At 40.7% G+C, this 27859-nt stretch overlaps 1 protein-coding gene and 1 pseudogene across 1 annotated transcript in view; one reads left to right on the forward strand and one right to left on the reverse strand.

Moving 5' to 3' along the window:
- The window catches only part of Tsn (translin), a 180072-nt gene that overhangs the window by 22306 nt on the left and 129907 nt on the right, over nt 1–27859 (reverse strand). The gene's annotated exons all lie outside the window — the stretch shown is intronic.
- Nucleotides 15382–15761, forward strand: LOC114093879 (small ribosomal subunit protein eS25 pseudogene; annotated as a pseudogene).

Raw genomic sequence — 27859 nt, forward strand, 5'->3', positions numbered from 1 at the left:
ACAGGAAGAGGAAATGGAAAATAACAATGAAAACCAACAGTGGGAGGTAGTACAGTAAAGGGAAAAAATAATCAAAGAGGAAAAACAAACCATGTTAAGTAACATAAATAAACAAATATGGCTGGAAGAACAATCCATATCTCAATAATAACCCTAAATGTCAATGGCTTAAACTCACCAATTAAGAGACACAGGCTAGTAGAGTGGATCAAAAAAAAAAAAAGATCCAACAATATGCTGCCTACAGGAGACTCATTTGATAGGAAAAGACATACATAGACTGAAGGTGAAAGGTTGGGAAAAATCATATCACTCATATGGACTTCGGAAACAAGCAGGAGTGTCCATACTCATATCAAATAAAATAGATTTCAAGCCAAAGTTAATCAAAAGGGATAAATAGGGACACTACATACTGCTCAAGGGAACCATACACCAACAAGACATAACAATCATAAATATATATGCTCCAAACAATGGTGCAGCTATGTTCATCAAACAAATTCTTCTCAAGTTCCAGAGTCTAATAGACCACCATAGAATAATTATGAAAGACTTCAACACACCTCTCTCACCACTGGACAGATCTTCCAAACAAAAGTTGAATAAAGAAACTATAGAACTCAATAATACAATTAATAACCTAGACTTAATTGACATATATAGAATATACCACCCAACATCAAGCAGTTACACTTTTTTCTCAGCAGCACATGCATCCTTCTCAAAAATAGATCATATATTATGTCACAGGGCAACTCTTAGACATTATAAAGGAGTAGAGATAATACCATGCATCCTATCTGATCATAATGGAATGAAACTGGAAATCAACGATAAAAGAAGGAAGGAAAAAGCATGCATCACTTGGAGAATGAACAATAGGTTACTGAATGATCAATGGGTTATAGAAGACATCAAGGAGGTAATTAAAAAATTCTTAGAGATAAATGAAAACAAAGACACAACATATCGGAATCTATGGGACACAGTGAAAGCAGTTCTAAGAGGAAAATTCATTGCCTGGAGTTCATTCCTTAAAAAAAGGAAAAACCAACAAATAAATGATCTCACACTTCATCTAAAAATCCTAGAAAAAGAAGAGCAAAACAACAGCAAAAGAAGTAGAAGGCAAGAAATAATTAAAATCAGAGCTGAAATTAATGAAATCGAAACAAAAGAAACAATTGAAAAAATTGACAAAACTAAAAGTTGGTTCTTTGAAAAAATAAATAAGATCGACAGACCCTTAGCCATGCTAACGAAGAGAAGAAAAGAGAGAACCCAAATTATTGGCATACGGGATGAAAAAGGCAATATCACAACAGACACTTCAGAAATACAGAAGATAATTAGAAATTATTTTGAATCCTTATACTCCAATAAAATAGAAGATAGTGAAGGCATCGATAAATTTCTTAAGTCATATGATCTACCCAGATTGAGTCAGGAGGATATAGACAACCTAAACAGACCAATATCAATTGAGGAAATAGAAGAAGCCATCAAAAGACTACCAACTAAGAAAAGCCCAGGACCGGATGGGTATACAGCAGAGTTTTACAAAACCTTTAAAGAAGAACTAATACCAATACTTTTCAAGCTATTCCAGGAAATAGAAAAAGAGGGAGAACTTCCAAATTCATTCTACTAGGCCAACATCACCCTGATTCCTAAACCAGACAAAGACACTTCAAAGAAAGAAAACTACAGACCAATATCTCTAATGAACCTAGATGCAAAAATCCTCAATAAAATTATGGCAAATCGGATACAAAAACATATCAAAAAAATTGTGCACCATGATCAAGTAGGATTCATCCCTGGGATGCAAGGCTGGTTCAATATACGGAAATCAATAAATGTTATTCACCACATCAATAGACTTAAAGATAAGAACCATATGATCATCTCGATAGATGCAGAAAAAGCATTCGACAAAGTACAGCATCCCTTCATGTTGAAAACTCTAGAAAAACTAGGGATAACAGGAACACACCTCAATATTATAAAAGCTATCTATGCTAAGCCTCAGGCTAGCATCATTCTGAACGGAGAAAAATTGAAGGCATTCCCTCTAAAATCTGGAACAAGACAGGGATGCCCTCTCTCGCCACTTCTGTTCAACATAGTTCTGGAAACACTGGCCAGAGCGATTAGACAGACAAAAGAAATTAAAGGCATAAAAATAGGAAAAGAAGAACTTAAATTATCACTATTTGCAGGTGACATGATTCTATACCTAGCAGACCCAAAAGGGTCTACAAAGAAACTATTAGAGATAATAAATGAATTCAGCAAAGTGGCAGGATATAAAATCAACACGCATAAATCAAAGGCATTCCTGTATATCAGCGACAAATCCTCTGAAATGGAAATGAGGACAACCACTCCATTCACAATATCCTAAAAAAAAATAAAATACTTGGGAATCAACCTAACAAAAGAGGTGAAAGACTTATACAATGAAATCTACAGAACCCTAAAGAGAGAAATAGAAGAAGATCTTAGAAGATGGAAAAATATACCCTGTTCATGGATAGGCAGAACTATCATCATCAAAAATGGCGATATTACCAAAAGTTCTCTATAGGTTTAATGCGATGCCAATCAAAATCCCAACAGCATTTCTTGTAGAAATAGATAAAGCAATCATGAAATTCATATGGAAAAATAAAAGATCCAGAATAGCAAAAACAACTCTAAGCAGGAAGTGTGAATCAGGCGGTATAGTATCAAACTATACTACAGAGCAATAGTAACAAAAACAGCATGGTACTGGTACCAAAACAGGTGGGTGGACCAATGGTACAGAATAGAGGACACAGAAACCAATCTACAATATTACAACTATCTTATATTTGATAAAGGGGCTAAAAGCGTGCAATGGAGAAAAGATAGCATCTTCAACAAATTGTGCTGGGAAAACTGGAAATCCATATGCAACAAAATGAAACTGAATCCCTTTCTCTCGCCATGCACAAAAATTAACTCAAAATGGATCAAGGAGCTTGATATCAAATCAGAGACTCTGCGTCTGATAGAAGAAAAAGTTGGCTCCAATCTACATACTGTGGGGTCGGGCTCAAAATTCCTCAATAGGACGCCCATAGCACAAGAGTTAATAACTAGAATCAGCAAATGGGACTTACTCAAACAAAAAGTTTTTTCTCAGCAAAAGAAACAATAAGAGAGGTAAATAGGGAGCCTACATCATGGGAACAAATTTTTACTCCTCACACTTCAGATAGAGCCCTAATATCCAGAGTATACAAAGAACTCAAAAAATTAAACAATAAGAAAACAAATAACCCAATCAACAAATGGGCCAAGGACCTGAACAGACACTTCTCAGAGGAGGACATACAATCAATCAACAAGTACATGAAAAAATGCTCACCATCTCTAGCAGTCAGAGAAATGCAAATCAAAACCACCCTAAGATACCATCTCACTCCAGTAAGATTGGCAGCCATTATGAAGTCAAACAACAACAAGTACTGGCGAGGATGTGGGGAAAAGGGTACTCTTGTACATTGCTGGTGGGACTGCAAATTGGTGCGGCCAATTTGGAAAGCAGTATGGAGATTTCTTGGAAAGCTGGGAATGGAACCACCATTTGACCCAGCTATTCCCCTTCTTGGTCTATTCCCTAAAGACCTAAAAAGAGCATACTACAGGGACACTGCTACATTGATGTTCATAGCAGCACAATTCTCAATAGCAAGACTGTGGAACCAACCTAGATGCCCTTCAATAGACGAATGGATTAAAAAAATGTGGCATTTATACACAATGGAGTATTACTCAACACTAAAAAATGACAAAATCATAGAATTTGCAGGGAAATGGATGGCATTAGAGCAGATTATGCTAAGTGAAGCTAGCCAATCCCTAAAAAACAAATGCCAAATGTCTTCTTTGATATAAGGAGAGTAACTAAGAACAGAGTAGGGAAGAAGAGCATGAGAAGAAGATTAACATTAAACAAGGATGAGAGGTGGGAGGGACAGGGAGAGAGAAGGGAAATTGCATGGAAATGGAAGGAGACCCTCAGGGTTATACAAAATTACATACAAGAGGAAGTGAGGGGAATGGGAAAAAAACAAGGGGGAGAAATGAATGACAGTAGAGGGGGTAGATAGAGAAGAGGGGAGGGGAGGGGAGGGGAGGGGGGATAGTAGAGGATAGGAAAGGCAGCAGAATACAACAGACACTAGTATGGCAATATGTAAATCAGTGGATGTGTAACTGATGTGATTCTGCAATCTGTATACGGGGTAAAAATGGGAGTTCATAACCCACTTGAATCAAAGTGTGAAATATGATATATCAAGAACTATATAATGTTTTGAACAACCAAAAATAAAAATTATTAAAAAAATAAAAATAATAAAAAGTAAAAGAAAAAGAAAGGACTGGGGAAGTGATAAAGCATCCCTGGATTCAATCCCCAGTACAAAAAAAAAAAAGGAAATACTGGAAATCAAAAAGAGTAACAGAGGCTTGGCATGATAGTGTACACCTGTAATTCCGACAACTGGGAAGGCTGAGGCATGAGGATCGAAAGTTTGAATCCAGCCTCAGCAACTTAGCAAGGCCCTAACCAACTTAGGGAGACCCTGTCTATAAATAAGATATAAAAAGGGATGGGGATGTGGCTCAGTGGTTAAGTGCCCCCAGTACCAAAAAAAGAAAAAAGAAATGAGGAATTCCTTTGTGGGTTTTGATAATTGATTTTACTTATCAACTTGACTAAACTGTAAGGTGCCTTCTGGGTATGTCTTTGAAGGTGTTTCCAGAGATGACTGGCCTGTGGGTCTGTGCAGTAAGTGAGGAAGACCCAGCCTGAACAGGGATGGCATCATCCAATAAGTTGGGACCCAGATTCAAGGAAGGAGTGGAAGAGGGAAGCTTGGGTACATGCAGGCCTGGCTCTTCTGGAACAGATGCATTTTTTGCTGCTACTGTTGGCCATGGACAATGTGGTTGTATGTGCTTCAGTCTTTAAACACAGACTAGCACCAGTGGCTCTCCAAAGGGCTTTCTGGCCTTCGGTCTCTGTTTCTCTTGCTCTGAGGCTCCAGCTTCTTAGACTGAGCAGCTACTGGTTTCTTTGGCTCTGTACCCTGAAGAGCTATCATGGGACCATGTGATCATGTACACAACCTAATGAATCACCTCAAATGCATATATATTTATTCCACTATATGTTATACATAATAACATAATATACAATAGAATAATACAGACATTACATATTACATTAATATTTATTAATATTTTATTGTGTATCATATATTGATACTATATTCTTATATTATTCTATATCATATTATTTTTAATGTTACAAATTATATATTATGTTCATAATAAGATATATAAAGCCATATAATATATAATATATAGTATATTATATAATTATAATATAATATATATATACATTACCAATAGAATATATTATATATAAATCAATACGAATCTGAAAATCTATCTATTGGTTCTGATTCTCTGGAAAACCCTAATACAGAAGATTGTTTGTGTGCATATGTGTGTGTTACTGGGGATCAAACCCAAGGGAAACTCTACCTCTGAGCTACATCCCCAGCCCTTTCTATTTTACTTTGGAGATTGTCCTGCTAGGTTGCTGAGGACTGAACTTGTGATGCTCCTTCCTCAGCCTCTGAAGTCACTAGGACTACAGGTATGTACCAACACAGGGTTTATGGGTAGAGTAAGCATAACTAAGGAAAGAACCCACAAGCTTGAGACATGTCCATAGGAACTTCCCATACAGAAATCCAAAGGGAAAAAATGATTTTAAAAATGCAAAAGACTATCCAAGAACTGTGGGACAATGTTGAGTGGTATAACAAATGCATAATTTCAATACCCAAATCAAGAAGAACAAGAGAATAGATCAGTGGCAACATTAGATGTAATAATGACCAGGAATTTTCCAAAATTAAAGACAGATTCAAGAAGCTCAGGGAATGACAAGCAGGCTACACATGAGAAAATCTACACTAGAAACATCATCTTCAAGCTTCAGAAAACCGCAGAAGAAATATTCAAAGAAATCACAGGGATGGGGAGCAGGGGACATTTTGCTATGAAGGAATAAATAGAATTACCACACAAGGCTAGGGATGGAGCTCAGTGGTAGAGCATTCTCCAGCATGTGCAAGGCCCTGGGTTCCATCCCTAGCACCACAAAGGAGAGAGAGAACCACTCCTTGAGAACTACCACAGACTTCCCATCAGAAACCATGCCAACGAGAAGACTGGAGTGAAATATTCAAAGTATTCAAAGGATAACACAGCCAACCTAGAATTCTGAACCTGGCAAAGTTATCCTTCAAAAGTAAGTGGAAATACAGATTTTCTAAGACAATAAGTAATGTGACAGCATTTTTTTCCTGGCGGGCAGAACACTCGGGGAAGGATAGATGCATTTATTTGTTTGTTTGTTTGTTTGTTTTCTCATCCATCATCAGGAGATCTGCCTTGCAAAGAATGTTAGAAATTCTTCAGAGAAAGAAGATGATACAGGTCAGAAACTTGGATCTACATGAAGAAAGGACAAGCATTGGAAATAGGAAAAATGACGGCAAAACACAATCTTTTATTTTTCTTAGTTGATCTGATAATTCTTTGTTCAAAGTAATAATAGTAACAATGGTAACAATAATAGTAACAACAGTAAAAACAAAACAAAAAAAAGAGTGTAGCAACAGCACCAAGTACCCCCTAGGATATTTTACAGTAGTATCCACTCCAACAGCCACTTTGGCTCATATGTAACACAATGCTATAAGGAACCTGAGGGAGGGGTGGGAACTCTTTGTTATAAAGGACCTGGGCTTCATACACAGCAGCATGGTATTATTTGAAAGTACATTTAGATTAGTTATAAATGCATATTTCACATCTATAGCGATCATTAAATAAATTGTTAAAAGAGTTTAATTGATAAGCTGTGAGAGGAGAGAAATGGAATCATATAAAATTCCCAATTAAAACTGTACTTAAACATACTTATTGCTCAGTACTACTCTTTCACTGAAACATTTAAAGCTTTGGGTTTTTTAGAGACGCAAAATAATTAAGGTGTTTATTATGAATTTTAAGTTTCCTGAGAATCACAGCGATTCTTCACCATCTAAGACCCCTCCCCAGCAAAATGGCGCATCTAGCAAAAGTCCCATGAATACTCATGAATTTGAAGTAGAAGTCAGGTAGGTCGTCACTCTCTGAGGCCGAGTGGGGTGTCTTCAGCTAGGATGAGTGATCACAGATCCCTGTGGGAATGAGTCTCAGGGATGAAATGATTGCATGTTTCTTTTTGTTTCATTTTTTTTAAATTGACACATAAAAGTTGTGCACATTTATTGGATACTATGTAATGCTTCAATACACATAACATCGTGTAGTTTTCAAATCAAGATAAGTATATCCGTCTCCTCAATTACTCATCATCTGGGTATGATCTGGGTATCCAAAATCCTCTCATCAAGCTTTTCTAAATTATGAAATACACTCTCATCCTCTGTGATCACCCTGCTGTGCAACAGAACACCAGAACCCACTCCTCCCACACAACTGGAACCCAGCACCCATCAACCAGCCTCTTTCCACCCCCTCCTCATCCCCATTCTCCCTGCCTCCAGAAACCACTGTTCCCCTCTCAACCTCCACGAGACCAGCTGTTTCAGACAGTACATAGAAGTGATGTCATTGCATGATTCTCTTTTTTAAAAAAAATTATCTTCCCCCTGGATTTTCTTTCTATTGCTGGAGCAGAGGTGAGAGCAGTTAGATGTGGATAGAAAAATCTGAAAAGTACCAAGGGATCCAGAAAGCTGGAGGGAAATTAACAACTAATCATGACTTTTCTGAGCAGGCAGAGAAAAGGAGAAGCCGCTTCCAGTTACCACATCGCTGTCCATATTTTCCTGACTAACACCTCTTCCTCGGGACTCCCTTCTGTTTCAGGGAGAAGTAACTTTCATACTTACTTGGAAGGATATTGACATTTGACAAAACATGGTCAGGAAGGTGATGATGTTTAAAACACACCAAGTCCCTTATGAAGAAATTAAATTAAAAAGACAGGAATGAACCCCAAATACAGAACAAGCATTGGCACTTACGGACTTGAGCCTTCCAGAGGCACTACAGTTATTTGCAGTCTGTAAAGACAGTGAGGCCCTAGGGTAGTAAACATACTAGTTTTCATTGACAGGTGGTTCAGCCTCCACTTCCAAGCACAGTGGAGATCATGATCCACTTGCTGTGGTCAAAATACCAGTATTTACATTGCTGGTGAAACAGGAAATTGGAGCAACCAATCTGGAAAGCAGTATGGAGATTCCTTAGAAAACTTGGAATGGAACCACCACTTGACCCAGATATTCCACTCCTCGGTCTATACCCAAAGGACTTAAAATCAGCATACTATAGTAACCCAGCCACATCAATGTTTATAGCAGCTCAATTCACAATAGCTAAACTGTGGAAGTGACCTAGATGCCCTTCAATAGATGAATGGATAAAGAAACTGTGGCATTCCATCTACACAATGGAATATTATTCAGCATTAAAAGAGAATAAAATTATGGCATTTGCGGGTAAATGGACAGAGTTGGAGAACATCATGCTAAGCAAAGTAAACCAATCCCAAAAACCAAAGACCAAATGTTCTCGCTGATAAATGGATGCTGATCCATAAGGGGAGGGAGAAAATGGAGGAACTTTGGGAAAAGGGGAGGGAGAAGTGGGGAGAGAGCATGGGGGCAGGAAAGATGGCGGAATGAAATGGACATCATTACCCCAGGTACATGTATGAATGCACATATGGTGCAACGCTACATCATGTACAACTAGAGAAATGAAAAGTTGTGCTGTGATTGTGTACAATGAATCAAAATTTATTCTGCTGTCATATAATTTCATTAACTTAAACAATCAGTATTTAAAAGTCAATGTAAGCCTAGCATAGTGGCCCGCACCTGTAATCCCACCAACCCAGGAGGCTGAGGCAGGAGGATCACAAATTTGTGGCCAGCCTCAGCAACTCAGTGAGGCCCTCAGTAACTTGGGGAGACCCTGTCTTAAAATTTAAAAAAGAAAAAAAAATTAAAAGTGCTTGGGATATAGATTAGTGGTAAAGAATTCCTAAGTTCAATCCCCAGCACCAAATAATAACACAAACAAACAGAGCCAGTGTGGTTTTCCATCTTTTCTTTCCCCAGTTTTGACAAATGGAGATGTTGCTATCTGTGAACACTGGACCCTTGAGTGAAGAGGAACCAACCCAGGACCCCCTGCCATAGTGGACATGCAGCACAAGCAAGAACTGAAAGTAGAGAGTTTTGTTTTTTATTTTTTGTAGTTAGCTTATCTCTATGAACAAATCACCAAGCCTCTGAGAATATATAACCAACAATAGAACCCACTCAGTACATACACCAGTATTTAAATTAACACCTATAAGACGACATATTTTACAGCTTAAGCAAGCAATTCAATTATTTCCCCTAACCAACATATTTTATAACTTAAAAGAACAAATCACAGCCTTCTGTAACAAACATGGTGTCCAAACCGATTAAATAGATGAACTTCCCTTCGTCTCATTATCTGGTGGTGGCATGGCAAGGATTCTTGTCACTGAAAAACCTGTGCCCACCTTGCTCTTCATCTTCCATATGTTGATGGGAACTGAAGTAAGAGGGTTCCCCTATGTGACTGAGAAAAACAATTATAACACAACAGAGGATATCCACAAAGCCTCTAGTTAAATGTAATTATAACTTACTTTCAATAACTGAAGTCAATTTATCAAAAAAAAGCCTGTAATTTCCCACTTTCCACTTTAGTATTTTTTTTAAAAAAAGCAGTTCTATATATTAAAAAAGGAAATGTATCCAATTATAGACAGTATTCCTTGAGTGGTAGAAATAAGAGTGATTTCATTATTCCAATTTCCAATTTTTCCAAAATTTCCCTATTTCCAAATTTTTTATAATAACTACATAATTACTTTTCTAATGAATAAATATCTTTGATGGCTTCAATTATAAAATGGATGCATTAATCTTAAAATAGATTTCGGCCTAATTTATACAGCTTTAGATTATGGTATAATCTGTTCTAGGAGAAAAGTGGTTACCCAATGTAAATCTGGGCTTTAGAAATGCTAATCTCAAAAATGACTGACAAAATCAATGCTCTATGTAGAAATGGAGTGGGAACCAAAAGAGAAGTAGGAGCCAGTTAAAAGCACAAGACTAGAGTTGGTTCTCAAATTCTCAAAGAGAGCACAGGAGAATTACTGAAGAGCTAATCAAAGTTCAGATTCTTGGGTCCAGTATCAAAGATGTTGATTCAGTAGATCTGGAATGAGACCCAGGTTCTGCACGGTGGGCAGGCTTCCCAGATGATTCTACATAAACATCTCCGCAGCCCTGTTGGAGAAACTCACCCAACAGAAGGAGAAATGGTTTAACCCAGGGGTGAGGTTGAAAGGAGGGCCAGAAAGAAATATATTATCTCGGTGGTTCTCATCCCTGGCTACATATTGGAATCCTCTGGGTAACTTCTTAAAAATACTAATGCCCCAAAATACTAATGGATCTGGATCTCTGGGCAACTGTAGATTTTGAAAGCTCCCCTGGTGATTCTGATGCGCTGCAAGATTGAGTCCTGCTAAGGCTGAACAGAAAAGTCTGTGCCTTTCAAATAACATCACATAGGTGGCCGCCTGCTCTGTCCATGCCTGGCTGCTCGCTCCGGCTGTCCATCACAACCCCTGGGGTCTGGGCAGAAAACAATTTGGCTGGAAGCAAGCTGGCCAGAATGCAAGTTTTAAATCCTTCAAATGGTGGACAAAAACTGAAAGCATGGCCAAAGCAGCAGAGCAAACATAATTGGCTTTAAATTAATTCAAAACTTTGACAAGGAAATCCAAACCCTGAAAAATTCCATATAATTTCCTTTTGCAATTTATTTTTTCTGATTGGGTTTCGGGTTGTTTTTCCTTTTACAGATGCAATCTGTTCCTGTAAAAGAAATGTAAAAGTACAGAGAAGCAAAAAGAAAAAGAAAGATTACCCATAATTCCACCCACTCCAAGACAATCAATCAATACACCACCTTAGAGTCTATTCTTCCAGACCTTTTCTTACATGGGGATGTGCATCCATTTTCGTCTCATAGATTTTTCTGGCTAATCCCATTAGGCATTTACAGTGATCCGAATCGTCCCTGTTATAAAGAGCACAGAAGAGGGACTGAATGGCTACAAATTAAATACACAGGGAAAAAAAAACTGTAAGGGAAAATAAAATTCTGGAAAAAAAAAAGATCAAGAAAATTCTCAAGGACAGACAAGTTGTTATAAAACCAACCTAAATACGTTCAAATGCTACCAAAATTTGCCAAAACATACTGACGCATGTTCAGCACAATCATCATTACTGCCAAATCACTGTAAAAGAACTATTTGCACAGAGCCAATTGCTTTCTGCCCCCTGGTCCTTTCCCACCCATCGCTGTCCTTCATGTGGGCCTGACATGCTCATTCCTGCCTCTGCAAGATTATTCAGGCCATTCTACCCTTCCCTGTTTGTTTGGAGACCCTTCCTCCTTTCTGTCATTCAAAACCCAGTTTAAATACAATCCCCTCCTCCACTGAAGCCCCATGATCCCTGGACCCCTCTCTGGACCCCTCGATGTTTACTATACCTTTGCCTGTGGCTCTGAATCCATTCCCATTCTACACGTCCCACTCCCTCGTGCACTCATCTCATGTCCCCACTGAGTGATATCTCTCCTTGATCTGAATCCAGCGTCTTCTCTTGTGTCTCTCACAGCATGGAACACCGTGCTGGGCGCACAGTGAGCACTCGATAAATATTGAATGAAGTGGAAGAAATTTATAGGCAGAATTTTCTTTAAATTCTATTCATCTGTAAAACTCGGTGTGTCTGTACTTAACAATAGGGGGGCCTCCTGGGAACCCTGGTGCTATAGAGAAGGAGGTCTGAAGGAGGGACAGGGGACAGCCTGCTATGGAGGGCAGAGGGAGAGAAACAAAGTCACCTCCTGCAGGCCACCAGGCCGGACCCTCCAACAAAGGCTTTCCCAGCACAGGCTTCTAGCTGACAGGGCAGGAGGGGACCCAGCCAAGCTGCTGTCCTGAAGCCCAACCCTGGCTCCATCCAAGACCCCAGCCAGGGCCACATTGATGCAGACAAAGGAGCCCACGAGGAGCCAGGCCATCTAATTCCTATTGGCAAGAAAAAGCAAGCTGTGATATCCAAGTGGTGATCACCTTAAGAAGAAGTAACAAGGGCTGGGGCTTTAGCTCAGTTGGTAGAGTTCCTGCCTCTCATGCACAAGGCCCTGGGTTCAATCCCCAGCACCACCACCAAAAATTAAAAAAAAAAAAAAGAGAGAGAGAGAGAGAAGAAGTGACAATGTCAAGCTAGATGATCTTGATAGGGGTGGATGGTAATGCCCATGAGACAAGGCATCCATCCCAGACTTTGAGGAAAGAGGTGTTTTTATTCCTTTAAAAGACCAATATGACCCCATGGCTCAGGACAAGTGAGAAGCTAAAAGCAATGAAATTCTCAGCCTAAAATTCCAAGTTTCCTGTAAAAGAGGAGAGAATGCTATCTTACAAAACAAGAAGGTTCACAGGAGAGGCATTAGTACCCCGGAGGTCAGGAGGTGTGTGTCCCCAGGGCGCAACTCTAAAAAGCCTCATCAGGAAGGCTCAAGTTCAGCCTGATAAGGGACCAGCCAAAAACAATAAGGACAGCAAAGCCAGCTCTTTAAAGAAGTAGGTGAAGATTGCTCTCACAGGATGGCTCTACTGGGACCGCACTGTCCTTGCTCAGAAGAAATGTCTTAATAAGCCACTTGGGATAGAGAGCTGTGGGCTGTAGCAAATTTGCCAAAAGCTGATTCAGAGAAAGTTAATTCTCCAAAACACAAATTGTTGAATGTTTAATTCACTGAATGACCAATCTGCCCAGAACCGTCAGACGTACACTGTAAAACTGATCCTCAGCAGTTTGGCACGCCATTTCTCCGCATCCTACCAAAATTAAGTATAGAAGCAGCTTTTTCCATAATTTGGCTTTCTTAATCTGCAGGGATAAGAATGTCTTATATTCTCAGGTTTCAGGTGTTGTACAATGCCTCCTGTGTTTATGGGACAAAATTTCTGTCTTCTATCCTATTTTCACTCAGTGCACTGCCTTTTATCACTTAAATTAAAAAATTATTAAGATATTACAATAATGCATATTTCAATTATGGTTCACACTACAGGTAGTTACTTGTCAGAACTGTTTAATACTGCAGACATGAAACGATGGCTTTGCTCTTTCACCATTTGACACTAGTTCAGTTTTCTCTGTTTTATGGATAGAGGGTTTCTGTTTTGTTTTGTTTTGTTTTGTTTGTACATGGTGTTTTCTGCCTGCCACAAAGAAACAGGAGTGCTATGTAACTGTAGACATAAAATCCAGTAGTCTGACTTGGGCCTAAGTATGCAATCAGAAGACAGTAGCAATCAGTAGATGTTAAACCACCTGTATTCATCTGCTTTCTTTTGCTATTACAGAAAAGCTGAGGCTGGGTACTTTAAAAAGAAAAGAGGTTTGTTTAATTCATAGTTATAGAGGCAGCTGAAAGTGTAAGCTCAGGTGAAGGCTCCGTAGAAGATAGCTTTATGGTGGAAGCATGTTTTAGTCAGCTTTTTCACTGCTGTGACTAAAAAACCTGATAAGAACAATTTTAGAGGAGGAAAAGTTTATTTGGGGGCTCATGGTTTCAGAGATCTCAGTCTATAAAAGGCTGGCTCCATTCCTTGGGGCTCAAGGTGAGGCAGGACATCATGGCCGAAGAGAGTGGTGGAGGGAAGCAGCTCACATGATGATCAGAAAGCAGAGAAAGGGAGATTCCACTCACCTGATATAAAATATATACCCCAAAGGCACGCCCCTAATGCTCACCTCCTCCAGCCACACCCCACCCGTCTTCATTGACCACTTCATTGACCACTCAATTGACCACTATCTAGGGATTAATTTACCTATCGGGTTAAGGTTCTCATAACCCAATCATTTCTCCTGCAAACCTTCTGGCATCGTCTCACACATGAGCTTTTAAGGGTCACTTTACTTCCAAACCATGACAAAGCTTATGTAGAAGAGGTCACATGGAGAGAAAGGGAGCCAGAAAGTGTGCAGAGTCAGTCTTTCTCTTTTGATAAAACTCACTCTGCAAGAAGTCACTCCATTTGACCAGCCTTAATCTCCTACTTAATCTCAGGGTGATGCCCCCAAAGACCTTACCACCTTCCTCTTCCCCTCTGCCCCACTTCTTAAATGTTCTACTGCCCCTTAATATCACCATGTCCCAACCTTTAGGGGACACACCCAAACCATATCCAAACCAAAGCTCTGCTCCACTCATGTCGTATCTGACCCATTGGTCACTGGAATTGGGCTCGGCCCCTGGAACGTGAAATGCGCACAACCCTGACATATAACTTGCCTACAGACACCCCAGAAAATCGACAACGCCACTTTATAAATCTGGATTTTGATCATCTGGAAAATTGATTGTGGGTGAGTTGGCATCCATCTAAAAAGGAACCTCCTGTATTGGCCAAAGCTGTGATGCACAAGACGAAGGGGGAGATGTATTGGTTTAAAAGGGTCAGTAGAGGGGACCCAAAAAAAAGGAGGAAGAGGAGAAAATGAGTAGATAGGAGTAAGCTGCCAACAAGACACCTCCTCCTCGTGACCCCCAAATTGCCAGAGGATGTGTACAGAAAACAGGAAGGGCTGGGTGCAAGTGGCTTTAGAAAGAGCTCTGCATCTAGAGGGCTAGGGCAGAGTCGAGGTCCACTTCAGATGCCCAGATTGCCAAGACAGGGAGGAATCATGGACCGTGCAGACAGCGGGGAGGAGGACTTTGGGTTGCCAGACCTCGGAGAAGTTGGGATCAGCCAGGTTCAACCACATCCTTAGGAGGCAGGAGGCTCAAGTGACATCTAGACCAGACAACCAAGAAGAGGCTGTTGTTCCACACGTCATGGACTAAGACTCATCACGTGTCAGTCATTCGCATGTTTGGAGCAAAAAGACGGACAGTGAAAGGGAAGTCTCACTACTTAGGGATGCTCCACCTGGCTCTCTGCTCAGCTCTCTGGGAAATCATTCAGCAAGCTTGAAACTTGACTTCACAGGAAAGGAAGTACAAGGGGCAGAAAGAAGAAGAGTGACTTTTGTTCATTTGTTTGTTTATCAGACATCTTGATGAGACTCCAGTAGCTGCTGCTGCTTTCCAAGCTTCACAATGCCACCCAAAGATGACGAGAAGAAGATGCCAGAAAGTAGCCCAAGAAAGACAGGAAGCCAGTAAGCAAATCTGGGGGCAAAGCCAAACACAAGAACTGGTCCAAAGACAAAGTTCGGGACAAGCTCACCAATCTAGCCTTGTTTGACAAAGCTACTTAGGACAAACTTTGTATGGAAGTTCTCAACTACGACCTTATAACCCCAGCTGTGGTCTCTTCTCAGAGAGACCGAAGATTCGAGATTCCCTGGCCAGAGCAGTCCTTGAGGAGCTCCCCAGGAAAGGACTTAACCATCCTGATTTCAAAGGAAAGAGCTCAAGTGATTTATACCACAAATACCAAGGGTGGAGATGCCCCAGGTTCTGGTGAAGATGCATGAACAGGTCCAATCAACTGTACATTTGGAAAAATAAAACTTTATTAAATCCAAAAAAAAAAAAAAGGAAGGAGGAGGAGGAGGAGGAGAGTGAACAGGGCAATGTTAGGAACAAAGGAGAACCACAGGCAACTTCCTAAGCCAAGCAGGCCCAGCAATGAAAAGAGGATTTATTGAAACGATTTATACACTGCCTAAGACAGGGGTGATGGGCTCACCCAGCAACACTGGGAGGCGGAGAGGGCTGAATTTGGTTCTTACATACTGTCTATGAGCACATGGCTCCAGCAGATTAGTAGGGCCATATGCAAATGAAGTGAAAACTTGTGTCCAATCACTCTTAAGTTTCACATCTAATTACCATAAATCCCAAGCCATTTTTTTTTTTCATTCCTCCTTGACCGACTGTCAAAACCAGATAGTTTCTCTACTGCTGTTTTCTACAGGCCTAAGATATCCTTCCAGCCTCCATCTTCTACTCTCCTGCCTCAACAAGAATGTCCTTCCTGGAGCCCAGAACCTTCTTTGGGGATAGGGAGGAAAGTGCTTAAAACAAGATTAGTGTAGCTCCAGATCCTCCTCCTCTCTAGGTAGTGAGGGGTCCATCCCAGAGCATTGGTGTGGTTCATGCTTGGTAAGTGCTCTGCCACTGAGTCACACCCCAGCCCTGGGTCCTGTGTCTCACTCCACCTGGAGCCATGTCAACCAGCCTTGTACCCAGAATGCAATCACATTCAATAGACATTGCTGAGCCCTAGCTTGTGCCAGGAACTATTCTAGAGGTTGGGTGTATGCAACAAACAAACCAGTGGCAATTCTGCTCTCAAGGAGCTGATATTCTAGAAGGATGAGACTATCAAGCAAGATATTAAGCAAAGAAACCTTAGATAGCATGTGCTGGAACAGATACTGAGCCTGGAAGGAGAGTATGTAGCTTATGTCAAGCGGCCAAGGCCAGGAGGTCTTTCTGCAAAGATGACTTGCATCCTGAATGACAAGGAATCAGGCACATGATGACCCAGGGACAGAATAAACTAGTCAGGGAATTTCAGGGGTGAAAGCTGGAACCAGTATGATGTGTCAGGGCAGAAAGAAACCCATGTGAACAAGCTTAATCAAGGATGGGAGACAGGGCGCAGGATCAATCAGAGACAGAAGGGGAGTTGGCACACTGAAGTTAGCAGATGTGTGTGCTCTTTACCCAAAGGTGCGGAGAACAATGAAGAAAGCAGGAAAAAATTGGTGGATATCGAGAGAATAGGATCCTCTCCCTGTTCCTCAAGCGCATAGGCACAAGATGCCACTGTGCCTCGGGCCCCCTGGTGCCACAAGCAGCACAGATGGGCCATATGTGTGGGCCTTTCTGGGACTTTTAGGGTCCTTGGCAAGGTTGGTGTCTGTTCCATTCTAGGACCCAGTCCCCCTTGAGTTTCCACTCCAGAGTTGTGCTGCCTGTGCTCTAATTTAGCGGAGCCAAAGGAGATTAATTGCTGAGCAGAAAAAGCAGAATCTCTGCTTCCACCAGGCACGTGGGGTCTTCCCTCACCCTGTCCTCTCTCTGCAGTGAGTTCTGCTCGTGGCCCAGGCTAGGGCCGACATTCTGGAGAGATGTGATAAATGAGCCCATTCTCTTCGGAGACATTGTGTTTTCTAATCGGTTAAGAGCAAAATTTCAAGATATTATTGGTGTAGCTGGCGGCCAGTTCTGCCCCATTTAATCACATTATCTTGAGGGCAGAGAGAGCAAGAGAGTTTGGGGTGGATTTTTTTGTTCTTCTTCTTCTTCTTTTCAATTGGCACTCATATGACAAAGGGTAATGGAAATGAATGAGCAAAGTGGGAAAAGGGCAGAGACAGAAATGGCAAGCTGCCTTCAAAACCATCTCCCCATCGCCAGGAGACTAGTGCTCACTGGGACACAGAGACCATTTTGGCAAGCACCTACCGGAAAAGCCTGTGGCAAGCCTCAGACCAAAGCATTAAGCAAGCGGTTGCTTCCAGACAGGAAGTGGAGGCCCAGAGAGTAGCATGGCTGTGTAGTTTCCCACATAGGCTGGAGGATGGGAAACTCACTTATCAGGAAACATAGTTTGCATCACAAAGACTATGATTGTTCTAATTTCCTTATAATTGAGACCAATGTTAGGGCATAAGGAAAACTTCAATTGTGTGGGCAGCCTAGGAGCCCATAGACTGTCCACCAAGCAGCTAACCACTCATCGGATAGAGATTCTGGTTCACTTTTAGAGGGTGACTGCTCAGCGAGGGACCCTCCAGGAACTCTTAAATTTAGGTTTGCTTTTAATGTGCTGTTCAGGATTTCCTTGGTGATTCGTCTACTACTTTCAGCCCATAACTGTCACACTCAGCATGATTAAAACTCATCTTTACCTTTGAAATATACATTTAAAAATAAATTTGTAGCAATTCTGAAACTCTCTGGCTTCTAACCCTTTTCCCCCTTGAAGCGTTTGTTCTTATTTATGAAGTAGCTCTGTGACCTATTTCACAGGGTTCTCATAAGGAAAAGTAAAGAATGTGTGGAAAGTACATAGTAGACACTCAATAAATGTTAGTTCCCTTCCCTCCAAGTACCTGTGACCTTTATGGAGAACTTGAAACTATCCAAAAGGCACAGAAAATCAACAGACCTTCAGGGAAGCTTCAAGGTTTGGTGGATGAAGTGCATCCTTCAGAGCCAGACCTGACCAAGTCTTGGATCCTGCTCTGATTAGCTCTGACTTTGAGCAAAGTAGTGCTCCTCCCCAAACCTCAGTTCTCTCCATGTTAGGTAACATAGGAGAAGTAATGGTATCTTGAAGAGTTTAGTCAATACAATGTAAATACATGTGTGTATCAGACCCAGTCCAAGGAAACTAGCTATCAGATGGCAGCCAGATGTTCTCTCTCAGTGCCTGGGGGTGACAAGAGCAAAAGGTGAACACTCACCGTCCTGACACCCTGAGCCGGGAGTTCTGGTGAGCACTAGGCCATTATTATTCTCTAGTCTTCTCGAAGAGAATTTTCCAATGTCTGATCTTTGAGACCCTATTCTGAGCCAGAAGCCAGCTTTCTCTTCTGAAAGTGAATGCATGCATTAGGGATTTATAGTGGAAAATTTGATGCAGTCATTTATTCATAGAGTCACTGGACATGAGGCTGTAAATGTGATTTATCACCAAGGTCCAGCAGAGAGCTCGCGGGTAATATATTTCACCATCACGGGCAGGCAGTGGAGGCCCCTCATCTAGGAGGGTTTCCTTGCATCTCAGAACCCAGAAGTCAATCATGGATTTCCAGAAAATTCTAAACTTCCACAATCGGGTGGAGGGAGAGTGAAAGGTCATGCAGTCCGTATCAACTGTGATTGCTCCAGAAACTTGACCTAGCCCTCTGAGCCTCCTGTTCCTCCTCTGGGAACTGACTGCATCCTCGTGATCCTGCTCATGGAGCAGTAATGGGGGTATATAGCACATGGCTCACAGGAGACCTTTAGAGGAGCAGAAGCAGGTGACAGGTGGCAGGACCAGGGAAAACGAGGAAAAGAAGCGGGAGAAGAGCTGTCAACGTTGTTTCAGGACTAACTCTCATCCCACCCAGGGAAAAGGAGGCACATGGTCTTAGTTCTCAGGACTCTACAACACCTGCCTCAGCAGAGCCCCCCAGCTCTGTCCCTAATGGTGTGTGGAAGCCCCAACCCCCCTTCTGTCTCCCATGTGAGATTAGCCACCCTTGTGAGAACACAGGGGCATTTCATGAGTGGGCTTTGTGTCCACAACGCTCTCCCTGGAGAAGAATTTCAAGTTGAGCTTTTTAGATATGAGGGAGGTCCTATTAGCCAATAGGCAAGTGGTTTCAGGGACACTCACCTGACCTTACAGGAAAAAGTTGAGGCCCCTTTAAATGACTGTAAGTTGCTTTTTGTGTTTGAAATAAGGCCACCAGGGAAGCTAACCTGGTTTAGCTGGTTTCTACCAGGTAAAATAGCCAAGTCACCCTGTCTCCCCACCTCCACTTTTAAGTGGCCTACAATGAAATTTGCTCATTGCGTTACTAAATTCTCCCCCACCCCAGAGCTGTTCCCATCCACCTTTTTTTGCAAATGCAAAGGATGGAACAGCAGGATGGGGAACTGAGCATGCTCAGGGATGTACCCACCTCTCTGTGGGATAAGGAGTCTGTCCTGCACAAATATATGAGTTTCCCCAGTAAAAGCCCTTGCTTCGTTTGCTCAGAGGGACACTGCTCTGGGAATCATTCCCAGTGTGCTCTTTACTAGCTGCAAGTAATGAACCTCTCTTCCCTCTTTAATCCCTGGTTGTGCTTATGGGCTTTGCATACCCCACTGCTTCCAGCCACAGTCCTCAGCTATTCCCCATGGAGGTGTTGCCTCCTCATGGCTGGGAGCTCTTCCTGCTCTTGGTTCACTCAGTCACTCACCAAACACATGCTGAGTGGCCACACATGCCACAGAGCCTCACACTGCATCCAACAGCACAGATATTCTGGCAGACAGATATCTGCAGCACCCTTCTCTCCCTGGGACTGAGCATGCGTCTCCCAATCAGACATAAAGCAAACCATGGCTCTGCCCGGGAGAACTCTTTGGCCACCTCTGAGCCAGTTTTCTGCTTAATGGGATGAAGTCAAGATCCATTTTTCGGAGTTTCTGTGGAACTTGTCTGCATTCTTGTTTATTCGACAGCTCAGCCCCAACCCCATCCATCCTCATGCACAACTCCTGAGCCCTTCATGAACCAGCCCACCCTAAACCAGGTGACCAGTCCCCCCAGGGCTTATTGCTGCCCCATGCTGACATCTTGGTCATGGTTGGTTCCTCCCTGGCCGCCCTCGTAGTCTGCTTTCCAGCGTCTTTTCCAATGGCCTCAGCCTGTGGCCCCGCCAGTCTCCCAGGGGCAGGCTGACACCCTTCACATGCAGCTCTGACAGATGATCTTAACATCATCCCATCGAACAGACAACAGGCTCAGAGACAACTAGAAAGTTCTCGAGGGCAGAGTCATGGTTGGCATTCACACCTGTCCAACGTGGAGACATCCTTCCTCTCCTGCTGGAACTCTCAAGATTTAGAGCAAGACTGTAAGACTGCAAGACTGTCTGCTCCAGTGGCTCTGGGCTCTTCAAACATGAGTCTTTAAGGCCTCCTTTCTGCCAGGTCCACTCTAGTCTTCTGCAGAGAACCGGAAACAGAGAGCATTCTCATTCTGAGCCGAGCCTTAGGTGTGGACACAGCTCCCCCAAGTATTTTGTTTCCCCAGCCAACACAGGACAGCAGAGTCTTATGTATGCCTCACAGCATAGCCAGCAACCAGGCCAGAGGAGTTTCAGGGGCACAGAATAACTTGCACACCCCAAAATTCCTCCCTTCCTTGCTCACTGGTGCCTGAAATTACTTCAACAGAAACTAACTTGCTTTATTCCACAATTAGAAGTAAGCCTTTAAATGTAGATTTCTCTGGTTGAGAAAACACAATGATTATGCTTATACTGAATTATAAATCAACGATTCTCAGAGAAATGGAGAAGTATGTCATAATCTCCAGGGGTTGGGGATTGAGGACACATAAAATTATTTTAAAAGCACATTCAATAGCATAATTTCCCTTAGACATTCCACAGCGCAATTTGGTAGCACATACTAAAATGTGAAATGTGAATATACTTTGACCCAGCAATTCCCTGTCTGAGCTTCTCCCTGGAGAAACACTTGTATATGTACAGAAAAGAGTAAGTACGAGAATGTTCTCTCATAGATTGTAACAATGGTATCAAATTAAACAGCTTCTTCACAGCAAAGGAAATAATCAAATACCTGAAGAGAGAATTTACAGATTGGAAAAAATTCCTTGCCATCTGCACCCCAGATAGAGCAAAGAACTCAAAAAACTTAACATCAAAAAAAAATTAACCCAATCAATAAATGGGCAAAGGAACTGAACAGACACCTCACAGAAGAGGAAATGCAACAAACAAATACATGAAAAAATGTTCAACATCTCTAGCAATTAGAGAAAGGTAAATTAAAACAATACTGAGATTCTATCTAACTCCAGTCAGAATGGCAATTATCAAGAATATAAGTAAATGTTGGCAAGGATGTTGAGGGAAAAGGCACCATTATTCACTGTTGATGGGACTGCAAATTGGTACAACCACTATGAAAAGCAGTATGGAGATTCCTCAGAAAACTTGGAATGGAACCTCAATTTGACCAAGTTATCCCACTCCTCAGTCTATACCCAAGGGTCTTAAAATCAGCATACTACAGTGATGCAGCCACATCAATGTTGACAGCAGCTCAATTCACAATAGCTAAGCTATGGGACCGACCTAGGTGCCCTTCAACAGATGTGGTATATAAACACATGGACTATTACTCAGCCATAAAGATGAATGAAATTATGGCATTTGCCAGTAAATGGATAGAACTAGAGACTATCTTGCTAAGTGAAATAAGCCAGTCCCAAAAAACAAAAGCCAAATGTTCTCTCTGATGTGTGGATGCTAACACACAATAAGGAGGTGGGGAAGGAAGAAGAGAAATTCATTGGATTAGACAAAGGAAAAAGAAGGGAAGGGAGGGGGATGGGAATAGGAAATACAGTAGAATGAATCAGACATAACTTTTCTATGTTCATATGTGAATATGCAACCTGTGAAAATCCACATCATGAAAAACCACAAGAATGTGATCCTAACTAGAATAAGTTGTACACCATGTATGTATAATATTTTAAAATACTCTCTACTGTCATTTATATCTAAAAAGAACAAATTAAAAAATTTAACAAAGAAAACAAGAATCCATTTACATGCCCATTAATGGGAACTTAGCTTAATAACTTGTAGTGTGTCTATACTAAGAAATACTATGCTTGTAATGTTTTGAACAACGAATAATAAAAAAAAATTAAGTCACTCTTAAAAAAAATACTATGCAGCAATTAAAAGAAAATGAGGTTACATGCCTGTAATGATATGAAAGACCTTCACAATGTTTTATAAATAAAAAATCTATAAAACAATGCATAAAAATACTTGTATTCATGTCAAAAAAAAAAGCAAACCTTCTGATTTCTATAGGTAGTTGTGTCAGTACATAAACATATAAGGAAAAGACCTGGAAATACATATTCTGGATAGACATAGCCATCTCTTAGAGAATCTTGGAATTGGAGGTGATATTTAAGAGGGACATTAGCTTCACCTGAATTTTATTTGCAATGACAATATATTCATTCAATATATTTATAAAATATTTATTAAAGAGTATAAATATTTTACTAGATTAAATAACAGTATGTTTGAGGGGAAAACTCTTTATCATCATAATACAAACTAGACAAAAATCCCTTTTTTCACATTTTTTATTTGTTCAAACTAGTTATACATGACAGTAAAATGCATTTTGACACATCATAATTAAACGGAGTATAACTTCTTATTCTTCTGATTGTACATGATATAGAATTACACCAGTCATGTAATCATAAATGCACACAGGGAAATAATGTCTGATTGATTCCACTGTCCATCCTAATGCCATACCCCCTCACCTTCCTTCACTCCCCTCTGTCTAGTCCAAAGTACCCTGTTCTTCCCTAGCCCTCCCCCCACACACATCCCTTATTGTGAATTAGCAACCTCATATCAGAGAAAGTGTTCAGCTTTTGGTTCTTTGGGATTGGCTTATTTCATTTAGTGTGATAATCTCCAGTTCCATCCATTTACCCACAAATGCCATAATTTCATTCTCCTGTATAGCTGAGTAATAGTCCATTGTGTATTTTTACCACATTTTCTTAATTTATTCATCTGTTGAAGGGCATGTAGGTTGGTTCCATAGCTTAGCTATTGTGAATTGAGCTGCTATAAACATTGGTGTGGCCTTGTCACTATAATATGCTGATTTTAAGTCCTTTGGGTATATGCCAAGGAGTTGGGTAACTTGATCAAATTGTGGTTCCATTCCAAGTTTTGAGGAATCTCCATACTACTTTCCATACCAGTTGCACCAATTTGCAGTCCCACCAGCAATGTATGAGTGTGCCTTTTCCCCCACATTTTTGCTAACATTTATTGTTACCTGTATTCTTGATAATTACCATTCTGACTGTAGTGAGACAGGATCTCAATGTAGTTTTAATTTGCATTTATCTAATTGCTAGTGATGTTGAACATTTTTTCATATTTGTTAACCATCTGTATTTCTTCTATGAATTGTCTGTTCAGTTCCTTGGCCATTTATTGATCGGGTTAATTGGGGTTTTTTTTGTTTGTTTGTTTGTTTGTTGTTTGTTTGTTTTGGTGTTAGGTTTTTTGAGTTCTTCATATATCCTGGAGATTAATGCTGTATCTGAGGTACAGGTGGGCTCTCTCTTCAGGTTCTTGTTTCCTTTGCTGTGAAGAAGCTTTTGGGTTTGAATCCATCCCATTTATTGATTCTTGATTTTACTTCTTGCACTTTAGGGATTTGTTAAGGAAGTCAGGTTCCTAAGCCAACATGATAGAGATTTGGACTACTTTTTCTTCTATTAGACACAGGGTCTCTGTTCTAGTGCCTAAGTCCTTGAGCTACTTTTAGTTAAGTTTTGTGCAGGCTAAGAGATAGGGGTTTAATTTCATTTTGCTACATATGGATTTCCAGTTTTCCCAGCACCATTTGTTGAGGAAGCTATCTTTTCTCCAATGTATATTCTTGGCACCTTTATCTAGTATGAGATAACTGTATTCATTTGTGTCTTCTATTCTTAAGATTGGCCTACATATCTGTTTTGGAGCCAATACCATGCTGTTTTTGTTACTATTGCTCTGTAGTATAATTTAAGGTCTAGTATTGTGTGCCTCCTGCTTCATTTCTCTTGCTAAGGATTGCTTTGGCTATTCCGAGCCTCTAATTTTTCTAAATGAATTTAATGATTGCTTTTTTTAGTTCTATAAAGAATGTCATTAGGATTTTAATAGGAATTACATTAAATCTGTATAATGCTTTTGGGAATATGGCCATTTTACAGTGTTAATCCTGCCTATCCAAGAGCATGAAAGACTTTCCATCTTCTAAGGTCTTCTTCAATTTCTTTCCTTAGTGTTCTATAGTTTTTATTGTAGAGGTCTTTCACTCCTTTTGTTAGATTGATTCCCAAATATTTTTTGAGGGTATTGTGAATGGGGGTAGTTTTTCTAATTTCTCTTTCAGTGGATTCATCACTAATGTATAGGAATGCATTTGATTTATGGGTGTAAATTTTATATCCTGCTACTTTGCTGAATTCATTTGTTAGTTCTAGAAGTTTTCTGGTAGAATTTTTCAGGCCTCTGAGTATAGAATCAGATTGTCAGCAAATAATGATAGTTTGAGTTCTTCTTTTCCTATTTGTATCTCTTTAATTTGTTTCCTCTGTCTAGTTGCTCTGGCAAGGATGATGTTGAATAAAAGTGGTGAAAGAGGACATCCTTGTATTTTTCCACTTCTTAGAGGGAATGCTTTCAATTTTTCTTCATTTAGAATGATGTTGGCCTTGTGTTTAGTGTATATAGTTTTTACAATGTTGAGATGTGTTCCTACTATCCCTAGTTTTTCCAGTGTTTTGAACATGAAGGGGTCATGTATTTTGTCAACTGTTTTTTCTATTGAGATAATCATATAATTCTTCTCTTTAAGTCTATTGATGTAATTAATTACATTTATTGATTTCCATGTGTTGAACCAAACTTGCATCCTTAGGATGAACCCCACTTGATCGTGGTGCACTCTTTTTAATATGTTTTTGTATTATAGACTGTTTTAGGAGGAAGTTAGCCTTGGCAAACCTTGACAGCCTCTTGGCATTCATAGCCTGACCCTCACAGTTTGCTGTTCACCTGGTTCACAGCATAAAAGTCATTTTTCATGTTCCTGAGGCACAAATTGGCATATCTCACCCTCAAGGGTGTCTGGAGGGAGGAAGTTGCTAAGCTGGTGGGCAGAGCAGATCACCAACATCCACTCCTCAAAAATGACGTGCTCTTCCACATCATTATAACACACATTAGAACGTACACTGAAAGTTATGAGCACAATGAATGTTTTATTTCTCTGTGGAAATGCTACCCAACAGTGAGTGCTGGAGAAGGGGGTAAAGACAGAATGAAAATTTATATGTGAAAAGTTTTATCTGAAAAAAAAAATATGTGCTTTAACAGGAGTCCTTCTATAAGGAAAAGTAAAGATCTCAAAACATAATCTTCCCAAATGACTTGAATCTGCTTTAATGGAAACATAAATTGAGAGGAGGCAGAAGGTAGGAGACAAGGTACACAGAGACATAGCAAAATGACAAATAGAACATTCATGTTCCCTAGTCCTCACTAAGGCCTATCTCTATCACCATTCCAGGCTTGGCAGAACGCATGGAAATCCAGGTCACCCTGCCACCCAAGCACTTGCAACATAATATGTAACAAAAGACCCAAAAACTTGAAAATTCAAACGGGAATGTGGGAGAGAACTAGGACTTCAGGAGAGCAGCAGAAGAGATGCCACAATATAGGACATGATTAATTGCAAATGCATTGAGTGGCTGGCTCGTGCTGGTGGAGCTGGGGGCAGGAGAGGTCATTTCAGGGCAGGTTGAAGGCTGCACAAAGAAGAGAAGCAAATTGAGCAAGATAAATGCATGAGCTTTCAGAAGACTGGCCTGGAAACATTTGACTTTTGTTGCTTTTTAATTGAATTTCTTCCAGGTCACATTTTTAGTTTCTTCCCATGGACCCTGGGGTCTCTTTTACATCCTGAATTCCCTAGTCCTCCGTGAGCTGGTTGCCTCTTAAAAGGAATGAGGACAGGTGGGGGAGGGGAGGGGCTTGCATTTATTTAAGTGCCCCTCTTTATTAGAATTTGCTGCTGTCTCGCCACCACTGCCCTTCAAAAATGACCAAGATGTTAGCCTGCTTTGACTGCCTGCTGCACTCCCCAAAGCTCCAAGTGACTTGAATCAAAACCACTCATGATCCTATCAGGCTTTATGATATGAGCAAAACCTAGCCCATTGCAAGATTCCTTCTGGCAGGTGCAAGAATGGTAAGGAGACCTTAGGGAAGGCAAGGGGATTGCCTTAGCCCTTAGCAGAATAGCCAGGCTCAGCATTTCTGGAAGAAGACCACTTTGGTGATAAAGAGCTTGTGGCTTGCTCTGAGGCAGCCTACTGTGGAAACACACAGGAAGCAGAAGAAGCTAGACCCTTTACAGGACTGGTATTAATCTTCACAATCAGCCTGCAAGTTAAATAAAATCATACACATTTGACAGCTGTAGGAACAGATCTAGAATGATTAAATAGTTTTCACAAACTCACACAAGTATGTGTTGAGTTGGGTTATGACCCCAGGTCTATCTGTTTCTCAGAACTATCTTCTTTTCCATTTTATTACACTGCCCCGCATCGACTGTCCATCAAACCTCATTTTTTACTCTGCTGAAGAAATCAATAAAAGTGATCATTATTATAACATCAAGTAATATTGTTCTGGGCCAGATGTTGTACCAGGGACTCTGGTTGTATTATTGTTAAACTTCAAAATAGAAACGTGTCAGGGAATGATTATGATTTCTACTTCACCACCATGGAAACAGTATTGTATTGGTGAAGTGGAATAAGGGTCTGTTGTAGTAATAGATAATCCCAAAATCTCACAGCGGCACAAAATCAGGGCTTATTCCTCACTCATGCTAATGTCCAACATGGGTCACTAGGGACTTTGATCTACCATTTACTTATGGCCCCAGGTTGATGGAGGCTTCACCATCTTAAATTCACCATCTGGAATCCTGGCTTCCTCATCTTTAAGGCAGGAAAGGTCAAGCACAGTTTGCTCACACCTGTTCTTCTATGTGCAAGCACAGAACCATTTCCCACCTACATGCAGGTAAGTACATGGTTATTTGATGAGTAATCAATATCTGCCACAATTCTAAATTGGGTTAATAGCCATGTGTTAAACCACAGAGCTGAGCCTTAAAACTGGTCTACATCTCTCCAAGGTTTCTCTCTCATTGTGGGATACAAAAGAGCAACATCTCCAAATTCATCAAATTTGCTATG

This window comes from Marmota flaviventris, chromosome 11 (assembly GCF_047511675.1).
Source record: "Marmota flaviventris isolate mMarFla1 chromosome 11, mMarFla1.hap1, whole genome shotgun sequence".
NCBI lineage: Eukaryota > Metazoa > Chordata > Mammalia > Rodentia > Sciuridae > Marmota > Marmota flaviventris.